General features: G+C 48.3%; 1 long non-coding RNA gene across 2 annotated transcripts; it reads right to left on the bottom strand.

Moving 5' to 3' along the window:
• Window positions 1-2,722: 2,722 nt before the first annotated feature.
• LOC111091086 lies at window positions 2,723-9,482 on the bottom strand. Of its 2 annotated transcripts, XR_005373863.1 has the most exons (4): window positions 7,144-9,482; window positions 5,501-6,786; window positions 3,088-3,280; window positions 2,723-2,992 (listed from the first exon to the last, which is right to left on the bottom strand). It is a non-coding gene; the product is annotated as an uncharacterized LOC111091086 (long non-coding RNA). The 2 variants fall into 2 exon arrangements; XR_005373862.1 differs by lacking the exons at window positions 2,723-2,992; window positions 3,088-3,280 and adding an exon at window positions 4,924-5,079 and having other exon boundaries at window positions 7,144-9,480.
• Between the last annotated feature and the right edge of the window lie 10,185 nt (window positions 9,483-19,667).

Genomic DNA, 19,667 nt, shown 5'->3' on the forward strand with positions numbered 1-19,667 from the left:
GAACAATTGTTCAACAGGATGTAACAAGTTCAGATGTATATTTTAGAGAGCAGCTCAGTAAAGACTAGAACCAATAACATGATACGGCCAGAGATGACTTGGGGGGAAAAAAAAAGTCTGTAGCAGTAATATCAGAGATGAAGAGGAGGGAAAGGATTCAGAAGACATCATGAAGTTAGAAATGGCAGGCATTGGTAAGCAGTTGGATTCTATGGAGGGGGCTAGGAGAAGACCGAAGGGTAGAAATGAGGAAGGGTAAGTCCAGGCTCTGTGGCTTGGAGTCTAGAGTGGATGGCAACGTTCCTACTTGTGTTAGATAACACAGAAGGAACAGATGGACAGGCCAGAGGACAAGCTCAACTGCAGGCAGGTGGCACCGTGGCGAGGTGTATACAGGACATTCAGAGGCAGGTATCAGATAGGCATTTGGAAATTGTAAGCTGAATTCAATACAAAACATGAGTCTAGGAAATTAAAAAAAAATGTATTAGAATGAAAAGGACCACCCGAAAAGAGTAGAGTAAGGAAAGGAGAAGATGAATGCCAAAAATCTCAGTGGTGTCTACACAAACACGTTGGTGGGGGCATAGAGAAAGCTGGAAGCTCCAGGGACTGACGAACAGTGGTCAGAGACCAAGGTGGAAACAATTGTCCCATAAGGGTCACGGGAAACACCCACACCACGCAAGGGATGCGGACGGTCCTTGCTACATGTTGCTGCCGAGCTATTTTAAAGACATTTTATATCAGATGTCACTTGTTAAATTCTTACTTGTTTTCAATGAAGGAATTCATTGTTTTCGCATCACATCTTTCCCCAAAGTGATCCTTTTCCTTTGCTCATCAGATTGGTTTCTTCTCTCGGGAATACCTCAAAGGGTTTGTCATAGAAATAAAACTAGAAACATGGTCTTTACTTTCCAGACAACACAATTTGAAGACATCATGTTTAAGAACTAAGGGACACTTGGTGTGGGGGCATGACCGTTAGCGCTGTGTTGCCTGATGCACCCAACCCAGTCCAAGTATCTGTCCAAATGACCAGCAAAATTGCATCTGTGGTTCAGGCCTCGAGACGTAAGAAGAGGAACCGGAGTGGGAGGCCACAGAACCTGCCTTCAAGGACCGTGTGGAACAATCACAGAGGGAAAATAACGAAGGCATGCCAGTTTTGTTTTTAAGCCCCACAATGATAATAATACAAAAGCTACTGCTGCAGGCTGCTTCCGTCGCCAGGCCTCCCACCCCCCCACCCCCAGCCAAACCTGTTCTTTCCTCCTTCGCCTCACAGACCAGTGCGGGCGCAGCACAGCCGTCATGCTAGAGACTGCAGCTCTCGGCTCCCCGACTTAGGGGAGCCATCTGGTTCTCGGCACAGTCGAGAAAAGCTTAAGGCAAAGTCACTTCTCCCAGATATTTCCTTCTCCTACCTGCTGGCTCTAGCAGGGACCCTGCAGCCAACCCCACTTTGTGCAGATGAAGACGAAACCCTGGGACAGCAGAGAAGGAAGGGGAAAGGACCCAGTACGCTGCTGACCTTCAGTACAGAGGGCGGCCCTCCTGGGTCTGGCTGGCTCCCTGTTACCTGAGGGAGAAGTAAGCCTCTCTCAACTTTAAGCAATGTGTTTTCAGCCTCTGGGCTAGTTTTCTTTTTTTTTTTTTAATTTTTATTTATTTATGATAGTCACAGAGAGAGAGAGAGAGAGAGAGAGAGAGAGACATAGGCAGAGGGAGAAGCAGGCTCCATGCACTGGGAGCCCGATGTGGGATTTGATCCCAGGTCTCCAGGATTGCGCCCTGGGCCAAAGGCAGGTGCCAAACCACTGCGCCACCCAGGGATCCTGGGCTAGTTTTCAATCTGACTGATGGAGCCACCATTTATTGAACGATTAATATACCTCAGCTAAGTGGGTCTTCACATCCTTCTGTGATGTAGTTATTTCATATCCCTGCTTTCCAGGTCAAAAACCGAGACACAGGGATCCCTGGGTGGCGCAGCGGTTTGGCGCCTGCCTTTGGCCCAGGGCGCAATCCTGGAGACCCAGGATCGATTCCCACGTCGGGCTCCCGGTGCATGGAGCCTGCTTCTCCCTCTGCCTGTGTCTCTGCCTCTCTCTCTCTCTCTGTGACTATCATAAATAAATAAAAATTAAAAAAAAAAAAAACCGAGACACAGGGGAGTCTGGGCGGCCCAGTTGGGTAAGCATCCAGTTCTTGATTTCAGCTCAGGTCTTGACCTCAGGGTCATGAGATGGAGCCTTGCGTTGGGTTTCATGTTTGGCATGGTGCCTACTTTAAAAACTAAACAGGGACGCCTGAGTGGCTCAGTGGCTGAGCAGCTGCCTTCAGCTCAGGTCATGACCCTGAGGTCCTGGGATCAAGTCCTGCATCGGGCTCCCCGTAGGGAGCCTGCTTCTCCCTCTGCCTGTGTCTCTCATGAATAAATAAAATAATTTTAAAAAATAAGAAATAAAAAAAAGCAAGACACAGACAAGCAAAATGAATAACTTTCCCCTGATCAAGCAGCTACTGGAACCAGGAATCTACATTTGCGTAACTCTCAAGCTCACAATTTTAACTCAGTGTTGTCATTATTAAGTCGTATTTGAATAAGAACAATTCTAAGTGTTAAGCTTCTAAATATATGTATTTTAAAGATTTTATTTTTAAGTAATCTCCACACCCAATGAGGGGCTTGAATTCACAACCCTGAGATCAACAGCTTCACACTCTACTGACTGAGCCAGCCAGGCGCCCTAACAAATATTTTTAAATTATTAAATAAGACTTTTAATAAATAACAATAATCGCTAAGTACTATTATTAAAGCAACTTTGGGGGGCACCTGGGTGGCTCAGTAGGTTGAGCGTCTGCCTTCAGCTCAGGTCATGATCCCGGCCAGGGTCCTGGGATGGAGCCCCGCGTTGGGCTCCCTGCTCTGTGGGAAGCCTGCTTCTCCTTTGTCCTCTGCCTTTGTGCTCTCCCATTCTCTCTGTCAATTAAATAAATAAAATATTTTTTAAAAAGCAACTGTCATTTATTGAATGATTATTATTTGTCAGGGTCTATGCTAATTCCTTTACTCACATCAACCCATCTCAGTTTTACAAAAGTGCAGTGGAATAGCCATTCCTCTTGTCCCCATCGTGAAGGAATGAGCTCTTGAGCAGTTCTCCAAGGGCACTATCATGTGTTGAGTCGTGTGCTCCCTCGGATTCACATGTTGAAGTCCCAACCTCCGGTACTTCAAACATGAGATCTTGTTTGGGAGGTCGGCGACCTGGGAGATGCGTGATCACAGAGATGGTTAAATTAAGAGGGGACCATAAGGGTGGACCCTAATGTGATATGACTAATGTCCTCATGAGTAGAGGGAATTTGGACACAGACACATGCAGAAGGAAGATGATGTGAAGATGCCGGTAGAAGGATGCCTGGGTGGCTCAGCGGTTGAGCGCTTGTCTTCGGCTCAGGGCGTGATCCCAAGGTCCTGGGATCGAGTCCCACATTGGGCTCCCTACAAGGACCCTGCTTCTCCCTCTGCCGGAGTCTCTGCCTCTCTCTGTGTCTCTCAGAAGGTGGCCACCTACCAGCCAAGAAGAGAAACCACGGAAAAACCATCCTTGACAACACCCCAATCCTGGACTTCTAGCCCTCAGAATCGTGAGCAAGCATGTACCTGTTGTGAACCCCCCTGGTGTGTGGTGTTGGGTTAGGCCATCACACAGATTGCAGGTAACTCCTGGTGGTGAGGGGTGCACGTAGCCCAGAGCAAGCACAGAGACCATTTCACAGAGGAGAAATAAGCGTAGGCCGAGGTGTCAGTACGAACCCCATAGTGGAGATGGCAGTTGAGGGGCGTCTTGGAGAAGTGTGCAAGTGTCCTCAGATGAGAAAGAGAAAAGGATCTGCTCAGGGTGGAGGAGGAAAGCCTGGGAAGACAGCTGGGGCTCTCCAGTGTGTGGACGCTGCTCCGGCTGGACGCCCAGAGGCAGGGGGGCCTGTGACGAGTGGTGGGGGTGCGGGGTGGGGGATGCAGCAGCAGGTTCACAGAGGATGCCCCCAGCTGGGTCTGGGGGCCACTGGGGTCTCTAAGGAACCCTCAACAGTCCTCAACAGCTCAACAGCTCTGGAAGGCCAGAGAGAAGGGCCTCATGTGGCCACCAGGAGGCCTTCCCATCTGTCCCTTTCCAGTGAAAGTCGACAGCCTGGATCTGCATGGTGTTTCTCCCTTTTGACCTTTTCCCATCTAGAGGATTGTTTGTTTTCTAGTCTCACTAGCAACTACTGTTCAAAGGTCAGCCGGCCACAGCCTCTACTTGTCAGTCAATCCAGCCGGCAGTGAAAGTTCTCTGTTTGAAAGGAAATGTCTTTGCCTCATCCTGATGGATGATTTCATGCGTCCGCTTGGCTGAGCCCTGGTGCCCAGATGTTTGATTAAACATGCTAGATGTTTCTGCAAGGGTGTTTTTTGATGAGACTAAAATGTAAATTTGGAGGCTTTGTAGTAAAGCAGATTACCCTCTGTGGTGTGGGCGGGCCTCATCAGATACAGAACAAAGGCTGACCACCCCCCAGGAAGACAGAATCTGCTCTCCCTGTACCCAGTGTCCGTCCCTGGTTGTGAGGTGTGGGAAAGCACCACTGAAAGCTTGGAAAGCAAAGTCTGCTAAGCCGGCACACTGTCCTCCCCACGAGTGGTCCTGCGAAACCTTGACACCGAGGGGCCCCATGAGAAGAAAGGCCCTGCATCCCTGATTTCCTGAGCCTCAAGTCAACAGCTCATTTATTCCTTTTCTTTTATTTAAAGGCAGTAGTAGAGATGAGGTCTGAGCTTTATTTTTTTTTTAATTTTTAAACATTTATTTATCCATGAGAGACACACAGAGAGGCAGAGACACAGGCAGAGGGAGAAGCAGGCTCCATGTGGGGAGCCCGACGTGGGACTTGATCCTGGGTCTCCAGGATCACGCCCCAGGCCCAAGGCAGGCGTGATCAACCGCTGAGCCATCCAGGCGTCCAAGTTTTCACATTTTTCTAATTAATCACCAAGAAATAAGCCATTCCTGCCATGTCAAGCTAGAAAATGACCGAAGGAGGTGAGAAACGTGTCTCGCCAGTGATGCAGACCTGCCCGTGCAGCCCAGGTGCCCATGGATGGATGGGGTGGAGGGGACCAGGCAGGTCGGATGGGGGAGGGATGAAAGGCACTGTCCTATAAATCACACCAAAGAGCAGGGTTTTGCCTTAAGAAAAAATAAGAAGGGATCCCTGGGTGGCGCAGCAGTTTGGTGCCTGCCTTTGGCCCAGGGCGCGAGCCTGGAGACCTGGGATCGAGTCCCACGTCAGGGTCCCGGTGCATGGAGCCTGCTTCTCCCTCTGCCTATGTCTCTGCCTCTCTCTCTCTCTCTCTATCATAAAAAAAAAAAAAGAAAAGAAAAAGAAAAAACCCATTTTCCAAAGTGGTAACAGTGTGGGGGTGGTTTGTTTTGGTTTTTACCGTGAGAAGAACTGTGGCTTCTGTTTTCATGACCAGGTGCGATGGGGGCAACGCCAGTGGCCCCTGTTCTGTTGGGGAGTCGTTGGGGGGGTAACGAAGCTCCTTCCTCTTTCCTCTCGTGCCCCGTGGGGATGCTCTGGGTTACAGACAGGCTGCGGTGGGCTCCCAGCCGTGTGGGAAGAGCTGCGTGACCTTAAGGACCCAACCTAGAGAGCTGCGGCGGGGCTCACAGCAACATGACTCCCGAGAACCAGGGTGGCAGGCCGGGTGCCCAGCGGCAGACGAGGCCTACGGGCGCCCTGGGAGTGTCAGTGGGCCTTTAGGAGGAAGGAGTCCCCCCGGATGCCCCGGCTTCGGCGTGGGGCTGGGTGAATGAGCCAGATGCAAAAGGCCGAGCACCGTGCAGCTCCCCTGGTGGGAGAGAACTAGGACAGTGAAATCCATAGAGACAGGAGTAGGATGGTGGTTTCCAGGGGTGGGGGACACAGGGGGTTAAGGGTTACTCTTCAGTGGGTGCAGAGTTTTAGTTTGGGAAGGTGAAAGGTTCGGAAGGCGGGTGCACGGAGCCCAGGCCACGAATCCACGCACTCGAAGATGCTTTCCATGGTAGGCCTACCTTACGGACGATCTGTCATGTGATGGGGACGATGTGGCCACACTCACAAGTTTTCTAAGAAATCACTGATGGCTTTAGAGTCTGCTGAAGCTGGACTCGAATCTCCGTCCGCCGCTGACCACCGAGATGGCCCCGAGCACAATTCCTGGGCTACGGGGTGGTATCCCCACTTTCAAGATGCTGCTGATCACACCTATCGCAGCTCCTGCACGGGACCCCTGGGCTGACCCGCAGCCACTCCCCGGGGGAACTGAGCCCCTAGAGGGACAGGCTCCCAGCGTGAGAACCACCTCCTCCTGCCAAGGCTCCTTGGCCAACACCCAGGGGCTCTAGGAAGCGGGGACAACAGCCCGAATCCAGAAGGAACCAGCCCCAGGACACAGGCACCAAGTCCTAAGATGCAAGTAACCACGAGTGACCCTGTGGCCGGGTGGGTGGGGTGGGGAGAAACCCTGGAGCATCGTGGCCTGGAACCTGTCCCACTGTCGCTGCTCCTGTGGGGACCTGGTGGCAGCGGCTCCTCTGTCCTGCTCCCCCCACGCAGCCTGAGGTCACCCAAACCTCGCCTTCTTGCTGCTGTGCTGAAAAGTTGCAGGAAAACCACCTTTCCGTTTAGGGGGGTTTGGGTTTTTTGGTGTGTTTGCTTTTAAAAGATTTTACTTATTTATTCCTGAAAGACACACAGAGAGGGAGAGAGGAAGAGACCAGGCTCCCTGCGGGGACCTGCCGGGGGACTCGATCCCGGGGCCCAGGGTCACGGCCTGGGCCCAAGGCAGCCACCCAACCCCTGAGCCCCCCGGGTGCCCCAGTACTTTCAGCTTCCGGGGGCGAATCTGTGCTGGTCTGCTTACTCTCTAAGTGATTACCCCCCCCCCACTCACACTCGAGCCATGGGGCATCTGGCTTGTGTCTGCAGTCCTCCCCTTGCAATCCCAGTCACCGTCCTGCCCGTGGCCTCTGCTGCGACACTGGGAGCCCTCAGCCCCACCTCCATCCTCATAAAGCAGAGGACCCCATGTCCACTTACCTGCTCTGGCACCTGCAGGAGGCAGGTTGTCATCATACACGTTGGGACCCACCAGGACCCACTGGGCCGTAGTACCCTCTGCTCGCCAGCCTGCTTCCCATGCAGGCTCGCTTCGCAGGTGGAAACCAGAACTGCCCCACCGCGCCCGCGGAGGTGGGAACAGCCCTCGGGGGCTGAAATGCAGCCTGTGCCCACGGGGGTGGCTCCGCGCTCTCCTTACAACACCCAGGTCGTAGCGGCCCAAGTCCTTCCCTGAATCTTCCTTTAGAAGTAGCACCCTTATGGCATGGTCGGATGGCAGCTCTTCGTGTGTCAGACCAATGGCTCTTTCAACATCTGTCTCCCCCATTGGATGCAAACTTCCAGAGCGGGGAGGGTCACACATGCATTTATCACCCCTCTCCCCCATGACTGAGGCTAGTGCTGGCTACATGTTTACTAAAATAAAATGTTGGACATCAGCAGAGACGTAAAATACAGTGGTCAGCTCCACTTTGTGAAACCGTCAAAGGAAGAGTGTTGACCTACTTTGAGCCATTAAGACATGCTACACATTTCTCTAGGGTCCATAGAAAACAAAAGAACAAGTTGACTTGTCTGCTCTCCAGGAGCTGACAATTTCAGGGAGGAAAACTATAGGCAAACGATAACTAAAATCAAATCCTAAGGTGGCTTCCGTAGAGGTCAAAAAATTGCTTATAGTTACGTACATCAACCCCGGAAGCAGCAGCAGCCTAAATGCCTAGAACAATGATTCTCAAAGATTGGCCCAAACTATTCCATAGCCTTTGATTCTTACTCTTAGGGGCTGCCTGAGATCCTCCCCCAGTTCCCTTGCTTTTTAGGCATGTGTACCTTGGAGCAAGCTACTTGATTTCGCTGTGCCTCAGATTCATAATCCCTATCCAGAGGAGATTAAGAAATTAATCTGCACTAGTTTAGCTCCATAGTCTCCACACAGTAAGGGCTCAAATATGTAAGTCTCGTCATCATTATTATCGAGACTTGCTAATTACAGTGAGCCTCTGAGAATTAATAAAAGCCAGTGTTGGTAGTAAAAATTATCGTAATTCTACAGCTTATGAAAGACTGTATGTAATTCAGTGGACTGGTTGCTAGGCGATGCTTGTGACTCCACAGAAGTTCCTGCTGCCCATGCCCCCCACAGGTACCGGGTGGAACCTCTGCTGTGCTCGGGAAGCACATCTTGTCATTAGTGTTATTAGAAGATTGTTATAGTTTCCACACTGGCTCTTTTTGTTCTTGGAGCCATCAATTCCCATTAGTTTAGCTTCCTTGCTGTCCACATGGTTTATCGTCGCCTGTCTAATTAACTTATGTATCGTTAAGTTGTTGCATCGACCACATTTTGGGGGCTTACAACCTTCCAGTGATTATACTTTGAGATAAATGCACAGTGCATTTCAAGTTTAAATGATTGTACTCCTATTGGAAGCCCAAATGGGTAGACAATCCTTCTACTTCCCTTTTTCTCTGTAAACTTCTTTAATAATAACTTTTCATTCCTATTACTAAAATAACTAAATTATTTTACCAGTACAAGATTGAAGTGGGTGATGTAGGTAGCCCAAAGGGTCTCTTGCATTTCCTAATAGGCCTCAGTAAAAAATCCTCAAAATGAGAAACAAATGATTACATACACACCCATACCCCGATATGCTTAATAGAGCATCCAGCACATAGTATGCACTGTATTGTTATTATTATTACTACTACTACTACTATTATTATCATTTAGCAAACTATTTTTTGAACTTTGAATAATGACCCCAAAGATACCCACGTCATAATCCCTGGAGTCTTTGAATATTATCTTACAAGGAAAAAGGGTCTTGGTAGATGGGATGAAATTAAGGATCTTGTGTCGGGGGGAGACTATCATGGATTATCCAGGGGGCCCTAAATGCTATCACAAGTGTCCTTCTAAGAGGGAGCAGGAGATATTTGTCATAGAAGAGAAAGGACGAGGTGTGAGGATGACAGAAAAAGAGGGAGATGTGAAGATGCTAAACCGATGGCTTTGCAGAGAGAGGAAGGGGCCATGAACCAAGAGATGCCAGCAGCCACCCAAGGCTGGAAAAAGCCAGCAAACAGTTTCTTCCTCGGAAGCTCCAGAGACAGCACAGCCCTGTGACATCTTCATATTAGCCCAGAGAAACCGATTTTGAACTTCTGGCCCCCAGAACCATGAGAGAATAAATGTGTGATGTTCTAAACCACCAAATTTATAATTTGTTACAGTAGCTAAAGAAAACTAGTATGTGTTATTTTCTTTGTTGATGTTAAATCTTTTTAGAAGACCATTATAGGGATGCCTGAGTAGCTCACTGGTTCAGCTCAGGTCATGACCCCAGGGCCCCGGGATCGAGTCCCACGTCGGGCTCCCTGCATGGAGCCTGCTTCTCCCTCTGCCTGTGTCTCTGCCTCTCTCTCTCTTTGTGTCTCATGAATAAATACATAAAATTTTTTTTAAAAAGGAATATTCAATTCTTACTTACTCTGTTTCATCTTGCCTGTTAAAGAAACTGATCTTCAGTTGGGAAGGGAGTTAGAGAATTTTTTTTTTTTTAAGATTTTACTTTTCAGTACTCTCTACACCCAACATGGAGCTCAAACCCACAACTCCAAGATCAAGAATCACATGCTCTACCAACTGAGCCAGCCAGGTGCCCCAGGAATAAGAGAAAATTTTAACCTGAAAAAAAAAAAGTGACAAATTTAAGAGAAAATCTCCAAATCAATGCCATGCCCCCAAAGTAATTAAGTCTCCTCATTTTGAGAAAACATGCAGAATAAAGCATTCTGTTGCCATAGTTACCTGCTTATATCAGGTCCACTTGAGCCTGTCACAGGGGGTGATGTGTCCCAAAGCAACAAATCTAATTCTAAACGTGAAGGTGGTGAACTGCTTGGGGAGGTATCCCGGGTATAAATGCTTTTGAAAGCAAGTGAGCAATAATCTGTTCAGCTACAGTATATGTTTTGATAACAGAAATTAGCTCTTACGTGATTGATACATAGGGTGGTGATGTCGCCCTAACGAGGGAGTTATGTTGGATCGTACACAGCTTTTCCTAAGCAAAGAAAACTAGAAGAGTGGAAATAGCATCAGGTTCCCTCTAGAAGAACAAGTGCTCAGATCAACTGTTAGGCGCAGTCCACAGTCTTTTCAGCCGCATCAGATAAGCAAATAGTACCGGTTGCCCACGTCCTCCCTTCTTCCCTTGAGAGGTGCACGCCCATCTTTGCATAGATCTGGGCGCGTGACAGGTTACACTTCCTGTGTCAACCTTAAAGGAAGCCCCTTGGCTCAGAGCTGCACTTCCAGGTGCATCACGGCAGGGGATCCTCTAGCTTTGAGGACCACCTTTCTGGGCTGTCCAGGACCACTGCTCTGGGAAAGCCGAGCCAAACCCGTATCATAATACCTGAAGGTCAGGCCTGGAACAGGGGTGACTGAGAAAAGAAAAGATGTTGGTTTTGTTAGTACTCTGGTTATAAAGCTGCCTAGATTTTGGATCATCTGCCCCAGCCCATTTTTTTTCCCTAAGTACCATTATTTTGGGAGCATGATTTTTCAGAAAATAAGATTTCTCATGAACGATTATGTTGACTACTAGATACAAAAATGGCAATTCTACTAAAATTGTCGTTGTATTTTGTATATGACCCAGCATGTCTATTTTTCAGAACCTCTCTCTGAAAAATAATCATATGGATACACAGGAAATATGTATGAAGGTGGTCACTGAAGCATCGTTAGAAGGAGTATAAAATGGGAGGAGCTAATTGTCCAACTCTCACTGGGGAAGTTCTTAAGCAAAATGTAGTCTATCCACACCATAGAATATTAGGAAATGATTGTATTTTCTTTTTCTTTTTCTTTTTTTTTTTTTAAGATTTATTTATTTATTCATTCAGAGAGAGCGAGAGAGAGGCAGAGACACAGGCAGAGGGAGAAGCAGGCCCCATGCAGGAAGCCCGATGCGGGACTCGATCCCAGGTCTCCAGGATCACACCCCAGGCTGCAGGCGGCACTAAGCCGCTGTGCCACCGGGGCTGCCCTGTATTTTCTTTTTCTGTTTAAAAATATTTTGGGGGCAGCCCGGTGGCTCAGCGGTTTAGCGCCACCTTTAGCTCAGGGCCTGATCCTGGAGACCTAGAATCAAGTCCCACGTCGGGCTCCTTGCATGGAGCCTGCTTCTCCCTCTGCCTGTGTCTCTGCCTCTCTCTCTCTCTCTCTCTCTCTCTCTGTGTGTGTGTCTCTCTCATGAATAAATAAATAAAATCTTAAAAAAAAAACTTAAAAAATATTTTTGAGTAGGCTCCACACCCAGCATGGAGCCCAATGCAAGACTTGAACTCACAACCTTGAGATTGAGTCCTGAGCTGAGATCAAGAGGAGGATGCTTAACCAACTAAGCCATCCAGGCGTCCTGCAACAATTTTTTATAATGCAGCAGTGACCTATGTAGATCTAGAAGGATCTGCTAGATAAAATGCTGAGTAAAACAAAATTTAAAAAATATGACACACAAAAAAAAATATGACACAAACAATATTATGTATTTTCTACAATTGCATATAAACATATGTGTATGTATGTAGGTATATGTGTGAGCATATATGTGTGGGTATATGTGTGTATATATACATATATTTATACATACAAACATATATTTATAATATATAATATATATAAACATATAATAAAATACATATATATTTATAATATATACATAATATACACAAATGTGTACATAATACATACATATGCATAATATACATATATATACACACATGTACTCATGCATACATACAAATATATAGGAGATAAAAGATTTGAAAGAATATGAAAAGAGTAAAACTTTGAAGATGGGGAGTGGTTCAAGGGTGGTTTGGTTTATTGATAGTTCAATTTCTTTAGCAAGGAGCCTATATTCATTTTTACATGTTTAATAAAAATCCAGTGTAAAACAAGAAGAGAAGGAGCAGAGTACAATGGCTAAAAGCACAAACCCAAGGGCCAGATTGTGGGTTTGAGGTTCAGATTTGACACTTTCTGCCCATGTGACCTTGAGCTATTTATTTTTTATGTGCCTTTGTTTCCTCCATAATAACGTAGGAAAAATGACTGTGCCCACCTCATAGGGTTATCATGAGAGGGTTAAGTTACCCTTAAACCACTTAGAAAATACCTGGTGCACAGTAAACATGTTCAATAGTTATTTTTTAAATGTTTTAAATAATAGATTTTTTTTTAAAAATTTTAAAGATTTATTCATTCATGAGAGACAGGCAGAGGGAGAAGCAGACTCTGTGTGGGTAGCTCGATGCAGGACTCGATCCCTGAACCCCGGGGGTCACGCCCTGGGCCCAAGGCAGACACTCAACCACTGAGCCACCCAGGCGTCCCTAAAAAAATTTTTTTTTTCAAAATGCAGAGGAATATGATATAGGATGTGTTGAATGAGAGCCATTGGGATACAGCCCTCGGGGGAGGGACAGGACATATCACCACACACGACCGTCTAAAACTCCTCTGCTTTTTGACTTGTTTCTTATTTCCTCCCTACAGCCTCCCCCTCTTCCTGAATTCTCCTTCCTGTGCCTTCTACAGAGAAGTATCTCCACTCAGTATTCCAAAGACCTGAATAAGCAAAGGATGGGCCGTAGGATGGTGGGGGGTGGGGGGGTGGGGGTTGGAAATTCATTCCAATTTCTGTTTTCACCTTGACACACTGATAATCGTACCTTTGCCTCCATGCCACAGGTCCCAGCGCTGTTGACGGAGCTTCTGCAAATGCCAGAGGAAGCAACAGACGTAAGCTTGTTCTAAGTCCTACCAACCCTGTGAGTTGAGGTCCCTGGAGAGCACAGAGAAGTGGCGGGGGAGGACAGAGCACCCACGGGAGCTGCAGGTGCATGCCACAGGGGAAGATGCCATGCCTATCATCTCTCTTCCTCTCCCCCTCCTCCTTCTCCCCCCAAGCCCTCTCTCCCTCTCCTTCTCCCTCTCTCTGGCCTCTCCAGCAGCCTGGTGGAAGGTCAAGGGGCACCAGGGAGCTCCCTCTGCAGCAGCTGTTCACGCAGAGCCCGAGGATCCCTCTCCTGTCCCACCTCATCCATGTCAAGGTGACGCTCCTCAAATCCCTCCCGTCCGTTGCAAGAGGCTCAGTAGGAAAACCAGGGCAGGAACACCAGCCCTACAGCCTGCCTCGCGCTTCAGCCCCCTGGCATACCAGGATACCAGGACAAACTGGCCATTCCCAGCAGTGTTCAGAGTCACTTAATTCCTTGCATCTGTTTTCTGATTTTTCAGAGAATAATCTCACCTTATTTTACACAATTTTATTTTTATTACTTTTATATTTACAGGTCCTTAAGCTAAGTTTTATGTCAGAAAATCTTAAATATTATTTAATATTTAATCTTAAATATTATCTATGGTTTACCTTATTGGGTAAACCATATTTACCTTATTGGGTAAACATATATTACCTTATTGGGTAATTATTCTTTGACTTCATCCACTCTGATTATCCTTATCAACTCATTTAAAATTTTTGTTTATCGGGCATCCAGGGTGGCTCAGCAGTTTAACGCCGCCTTCAGCCCAGGGCCTGATCCTGGAGACCCGGGATCGAGTCCCACGTCAGGCTCCTTGCATGGAGCCCGTTTCTCCCTTTGCCTGGGTCTCTGCCTCTCTCTCTGTGTCTCTCATGAATAAATAAATAAAAATATTTTAAAAATAAATAAATAAAAAATAAAATTTTTGTTTGTTTTTTTTTCCACACTGGAAACAAAAAATGTTGTTTTTAGAAAGGAACCGATACCAGTCACTCTCTGAACCTGGAAGCACACCTTCTCTGTACTCGTCGGCCTTAAACAGGCCCTTTATGGGAACCGGGTTGCACGGCGATCTCCATGGACTCCTTTTTTTTTTTTTTTTTTGCATTTTATTTGTTTTTTAATTTATTTTTTATTGGTGTTCAATTTACCAACATACAGAATAACCCCCAGTGCCCGTCGCCCAATCACTCCCACCCCCCGCCCTCCTCCCCTTCTACCACCCCTAGTTCGTTTCCCAGAGTTAGCAGTCTTTACTTCTGTCTCCCTTTCTGATATTTCCCACACATTTCTTCTCCCTTCCCTTATATTCCCTTTCACTATTATTTATATTCCCCACATGAATGAGAACATACACTGTTTGTCCTTCTCCGATTGACTTACTTCACTCAGCATAATACCCTCCAGTTCCATCCACGTTGAGGCAAATGGTGGGTATTTGTGGTTTCTAATAGCTGAGTAATATTCCATTGTATACATAAACCACATCTTCTTTATCCATTCATCTGTCGATGGACACCAAGGCTCCTTCCACAGTTTGGCTATTGTGGACATTGCTGCTAGAAACATCGGGGTGCAGGTGTCCCGGCATTTCATTGCATCTGTATCTTTGGGGTAAATCCCCAACAGTGCAATAGCTGGGTCATAGGGCAGGTCTATTTTTAACTGTTTGAGGAACCTCCACACAGTTTTCCAGAGTGGCTGCACCAGTTCACATTCCCACCAACAGTGCAGGAGGGTTCCCTTTTCTCCGCATCCTCTCCAACATTTGTTGTTTCCTGCCTTGTTAATTTTCCCCATTCTCACTGGCGTGAGGTGGGATCTCATTGTGGTTTTGATTTGTATTTCCCTGATGGCAAGTGATGCAGAGCATTTTCTCATATGCATGTTGGCCATGTCTATGTCTCCATGGACTCCTAACTGGGGTTGGAGAGGACACGCTGAAGGCCGCAGTTTGTTTGTTTGTTTGTTTTTTAAGATTATCAAATTTTATTTTTTTAATTTTTTTTAATTTTTATTTATTTATTTATGATAGTCACAGAGAGAGAAAGAGAGGCAGAGACACAGGCAGAGGGAGAAGCAGGCTCCATGCACCGGGAGCCCGACGTGGGATTCGATCCCGGGTCTCCAGGATCGCGCCCTGGGCCAAAGGCAGGCGCCAAACCGCTGCGCCACCCAGGGTTCCCAAGGCCGCAGTTTGAACCACCCCGGTCACCTGAGCCAAGCTCAATCAAACATTCCCAAAGGAGATGTTGGAAACCATTCATATGACGCTGTCATTTTGTTCTCAAGATCAGTCCTTCTGCTCATGGAGATTGCTCCCCATGGCCAGGCCAAGCCTAGGCCATCACAGGCTGGAGGTCAGCCCTGGAGAAGGAAGGGGCTGGAAAGAAACAAAGAGCCGCATCAAGACAGGAAAGGGGAAGCGCTTCCCCCTGATAATAGGCCTTGAGTGGCTCCTTGGCTTCCAGGGGCTGCCAGGCCACAAGGACCTCAGTCCTGAGGTTGTCAAAGGGGCAGAGGACCCGCGCTGGCGCTGGAGAGGTGTCTAGCATCCACAGCCGCCGGAGCTGACACATGCCCCCAAATTCAAGAATCTTAGAAAAAAAGCAGCAATTCATAAAGGAGAAGCACGAAAGAATTTCTTTATATTCTATTTTGAACGAGGTAACAGCCCGTGCACCGGTTGTCTTTTCTTAGGAGTCTCTGGTGTTCTCATAGTGAAAGGTAATGTTTTTAAAAACCTAAGAACTAGCACTGAAAATGGCTTCGGGGCAAACCCAACGCGTTGGTTTACAGGGATGAATAAATACTTCATAAATGTTTCATTAGGAGAGTTTCATCTTTTAAACTAGTCTTTTTTTTTTTTTTTTTTTGCTATATTCACAAATCTTGATTTAGAGGCGCCTGGGGGGCTCAGCGGTTGGATGTCTGCCTTCAGTCCAGGGCGTGATCCTGGAGCCTGGGATCAAGTCCCGCATGGGGCTCCCTGCATGGAGCCTGCTTCTCCCTCTGCCTGGGTCTCTGCCTCTCTCTCTGTGTCTCTCATGAATAAATAAAATAAGATAAAACAAAAGAAAAGCTCCTGAGCGCTTGCTGCCAGGAACACTAGCTAACTTGCCCAAAGTCATAGGAAGAGGCGAATGAGCCAGGACCCAGCCAGTGAGCCTGCCCCTGGAGTCCAGTCTGTTTTTTGTTTTTGTTTTGTTTTTTTTTTTCTTAAAGATTCCATGTATTTCTCTGGGGGAGAGTGAAAGGAAAGAGACGACAGAAGAGGGGAAAAGCCCAGCTGTCACGACACTGGAGCCCAACGTGGGGCCCAATTAAAGCATCAGGGGTCACCACCCGAGCCGAGGGCAGCCAGACGTGGAGCCCGATCCCAGCACCCAGGGTCACCACCCGAGCAGAGGGCGGCCAGATGTGGGTGGGGCTCGATGACAGCACCTGGGGTCACCACCCCAGCCGAGGGCAGCCCGACGTGGGGCCCAATCCCAGCACCCCAGGGCCACCACCCGAGCAGAGGGTGGCCCAACGCGGGGCTCGATCCCAGCACCCGGGGTCAGCACCCGAGCCGAGGGCGGCCGATGTGGGGCCCGATCCCAGCACCTAGGGTCAGCACTCGAGCCGAGGTTGGCCCGACATGGGGCTCTATCCCAGCACCCCGGGGTCACCACCTGAGCCAAGGGGCGGCCCGATGTGGGGCTCGATCCCAGCACCCTGGGGTCAGCACCCCAGCTGAAGGTGGCAGCCAGGCCGCATGGAGCGCACTGGTGTGGCGCCGGGGGGAGGCGAGGCTGGGGGTCCGGGTCCCCATCCACCCCCCAAGGTCCCCAGGTGCTCCCACGCCGCACCCACTGGACACCTGCTGGTCCTCGTCGTGCCCACGGCCCCGCAGCAGCGCCCGCAGCGGCCTTTCGCTCACGGAGGAAGCCAGTCGCCTGCGGAGAAGCAGGTGGGTCGAGAGCACTCCTAGCCTCCCTGTTGGGGGGACCCCGGGCCCCACAGTGTGCCCCCGTGTGACCCCGAGCCCTGCCTGCGGCCCAGTCCACCCTCAGGCCCTGGGGACGGCGGCTCCGGGTTGGGGGTGGCTCCGTGGTCGGTGTCTGCTCTGGTCCAGGCCCCGGGAGGAAGGGCCGGGAGGACAGGCCGGGGGGAAGGAAGGGCCGGGAAGAAGGCCTGGGAAGAAGGAGCCCAGAGAAGGCCTGGGAGGAAGGGAAGGCCGGGAGGAGGGGCCGGGAGGAAGGCCCAGGCTGTGCCTTGGAGCCTGCTTCCCGCCCCGCTGCCCCTCCCCTCTGCTCCCACTCTGTCTCTGGCTTTCTCTCTCTCAAATAAGCAAATAAAATTAAAAAGAAAAAAATGAGGAAATCCCCACCCCACCCCCTGCACCTCTCCCCCCCAGCTTTCTTGGCTTACCTACATTGAGTCCAATCTTAAACAGAGCCTCAGAAGATTTTTAGCAGTTCAGGGTCTGCAGGAGGAAAACAGCACAGGGTTCCAGTACCGCCCCCCCCCCCCAGGCCTCTCCTCCTCCACCGCCAGCTCTCTGGGTCGGTCTGGAAACATCTGTGCAGGTGTAGCAGCGACCTTCCTGGCGCCCCGCACGCCCAGCACTCCCCAGCGCCTCTTGCTGCCGTGTTCCAAGAACGTTCGTCTAATGTAAGGCCTCGTGTGTGGCACGTCCTAGCACACAGACCCTCGGGTTCACTCACTGCACGTACCCCCATCTGGCTTGGACCCCTGGCCTCCTGAGGATGGAGGCACGCTCGCTGCCCTTCACATCCACGCGTGTTGTATGGGCCCAGCACGTGGCAAACGTCTAGGAAACACCTGCAATATCGAATATATCCAAGCCCACGTGGCTCAGAGTCGGTATCGCGTTTATGGAACAGTCCACACAGCCACGGGGATGAAAAATAAATTGCATTCTTTACTGAAATATCTTAGAGGACAGTGAAAGAAATCCGGGCATTGTGCACAGCTGCGCTCACTGACACTCCCAGTCTTCTCTTCCGCGCTTTTTCTCACCCACGGCGTCCGCAGCAAGCTGTCCTTCAGCCCCTTCTCAGAAGAAGACCCTGTCCACCTTCCAAGCACCGGCTGTTTGCCTTGCCTCTTCCATCCTCCCTACTTCCTCGATAACTTAGCACACGGATGGATTTTGCTTTTGGTCGAGCGAGAAGAAATCCTTCCTTCCATGGGTGGGGAAGCTGGGTTGACGATGGTAGAATTTTTATCAGGGTTCTGGAAACACTCGTCCATTCCCAGTTGTATCCCACTGCAGTTATCAGCATAAAAGAATTTGACCAAAAAAAAACAAAAAACAAAAATATTTGACCATCGACTCAGTGAGGAAGAGGTGGAGAGGAACAGAGGAAAATCACAGGTCTGATAAATTCTCCAGATTCCAGGGTTTTTATTTTATTTTATTTTATTTTTTATTTTTTTGGGGGGGGTTTGAAATCCTATCATATTTTTTCCCCTTTTTTTTACACGTAACATGATATCTATGCATACGTATCGTATACACATATGTGTGACACTACTCATGTGCATGTAGCACGTATGATAGCAAGTTTGTGTAGGTCTCAACTACAAAAGTTCTCTCGTGTGCATTTTCTTGGAAATCCTGCAGTTCTGCAAATTTGGTCAATTTTAGATGTAAGAGAACAAACTCATAGTTAACGTGGTGAAAGTCATACCTTAAATCAAGTGTCCTTTCGCTGTGCTTTAGCCTGTGCCCTCCGCCCCATTGGTAAGCTTGTTCTAACTCTCCCTACTGAACTGAAACTAAAAGTACAGACATTATGTCATCTCTTTCATACCTATTATGCCCAAAGCTCAATAAACACTTCTTGCCTTCTTCGCTATAATTAATCCTCAGGATTTTGTGCACCATTCTACTGTATATCTGCCCTCATGAGTACTGAGTGTATCCTTTTACCCTCGATTCATTTTAACATGGATTAACATCTCTTCAAAAATAGAATGCATTATCTTAGAGACTGAGGAGAGCATCTCAGTAAAGAGTTATTGGTTCTCTTTGTATCCATGGGGGGAAAAAATAGGAAAATAAGTCATGGTTTGCTAGCCGAATAAACATCTGAGATGTTCTAAAATTGCTGGTCAAGTTAACCAATTTCCAAGTTGATGGGAAGTGCTCCATGAAGCCTAGAAAGGGACTGATATTTCGCAGACCCTTTAAAAATTGCTGGTGGGGGACGGATGCCTGGTGGCTCAGCTGTTGAGCACCTGCCTTTGGCCCAGGGCGTGACCCTAGAGACCCGGGATCGAGTCCCACATCAGGCTCCCTGCATGGAGCCTGCTTCTCCCTCTGTCTGTGTCTCTGCCTCTCTCTCTCTCTCACTGTCTCTCATGAATAAATAAATAAAATCTTTAAAAAAAAAATAAAAATCGCCGATGTTGTTAATGAACATCTTTCGTTGTGACTACCAAATACCGAAACAAGAAGTCAGTTTGGCCAAATTTTTAAGCCAACTTGATGAAAAACATCACTCAAGCCAATTATTTTCTTGAATCAATTTTAGATTGACAAGAACGAGTTTACCTGTCAAAATAGCTGATCCACGTGCAAACTCAAAAAATCTTTGAAGAAGATAATCTCATTCACAACAAATATCCTTCCGTAAGTTGGA

The sequence above is a fragment of the Canis lupus genome, chromosome 19, assembly GCF_011100685.1.
Source record: "Canis lupus familiaris isolate Mischka breed German Shepherd chromosome 19, alternate assembly UU_Cfam_GSD_1.0, whole genome shotgun sequence".
NCBI classification, from domain to species: Eukaryota; Metazoa; Chordata; class Mammalia; order Carnivora; family Canidae; genus Canis; species Canis lupus.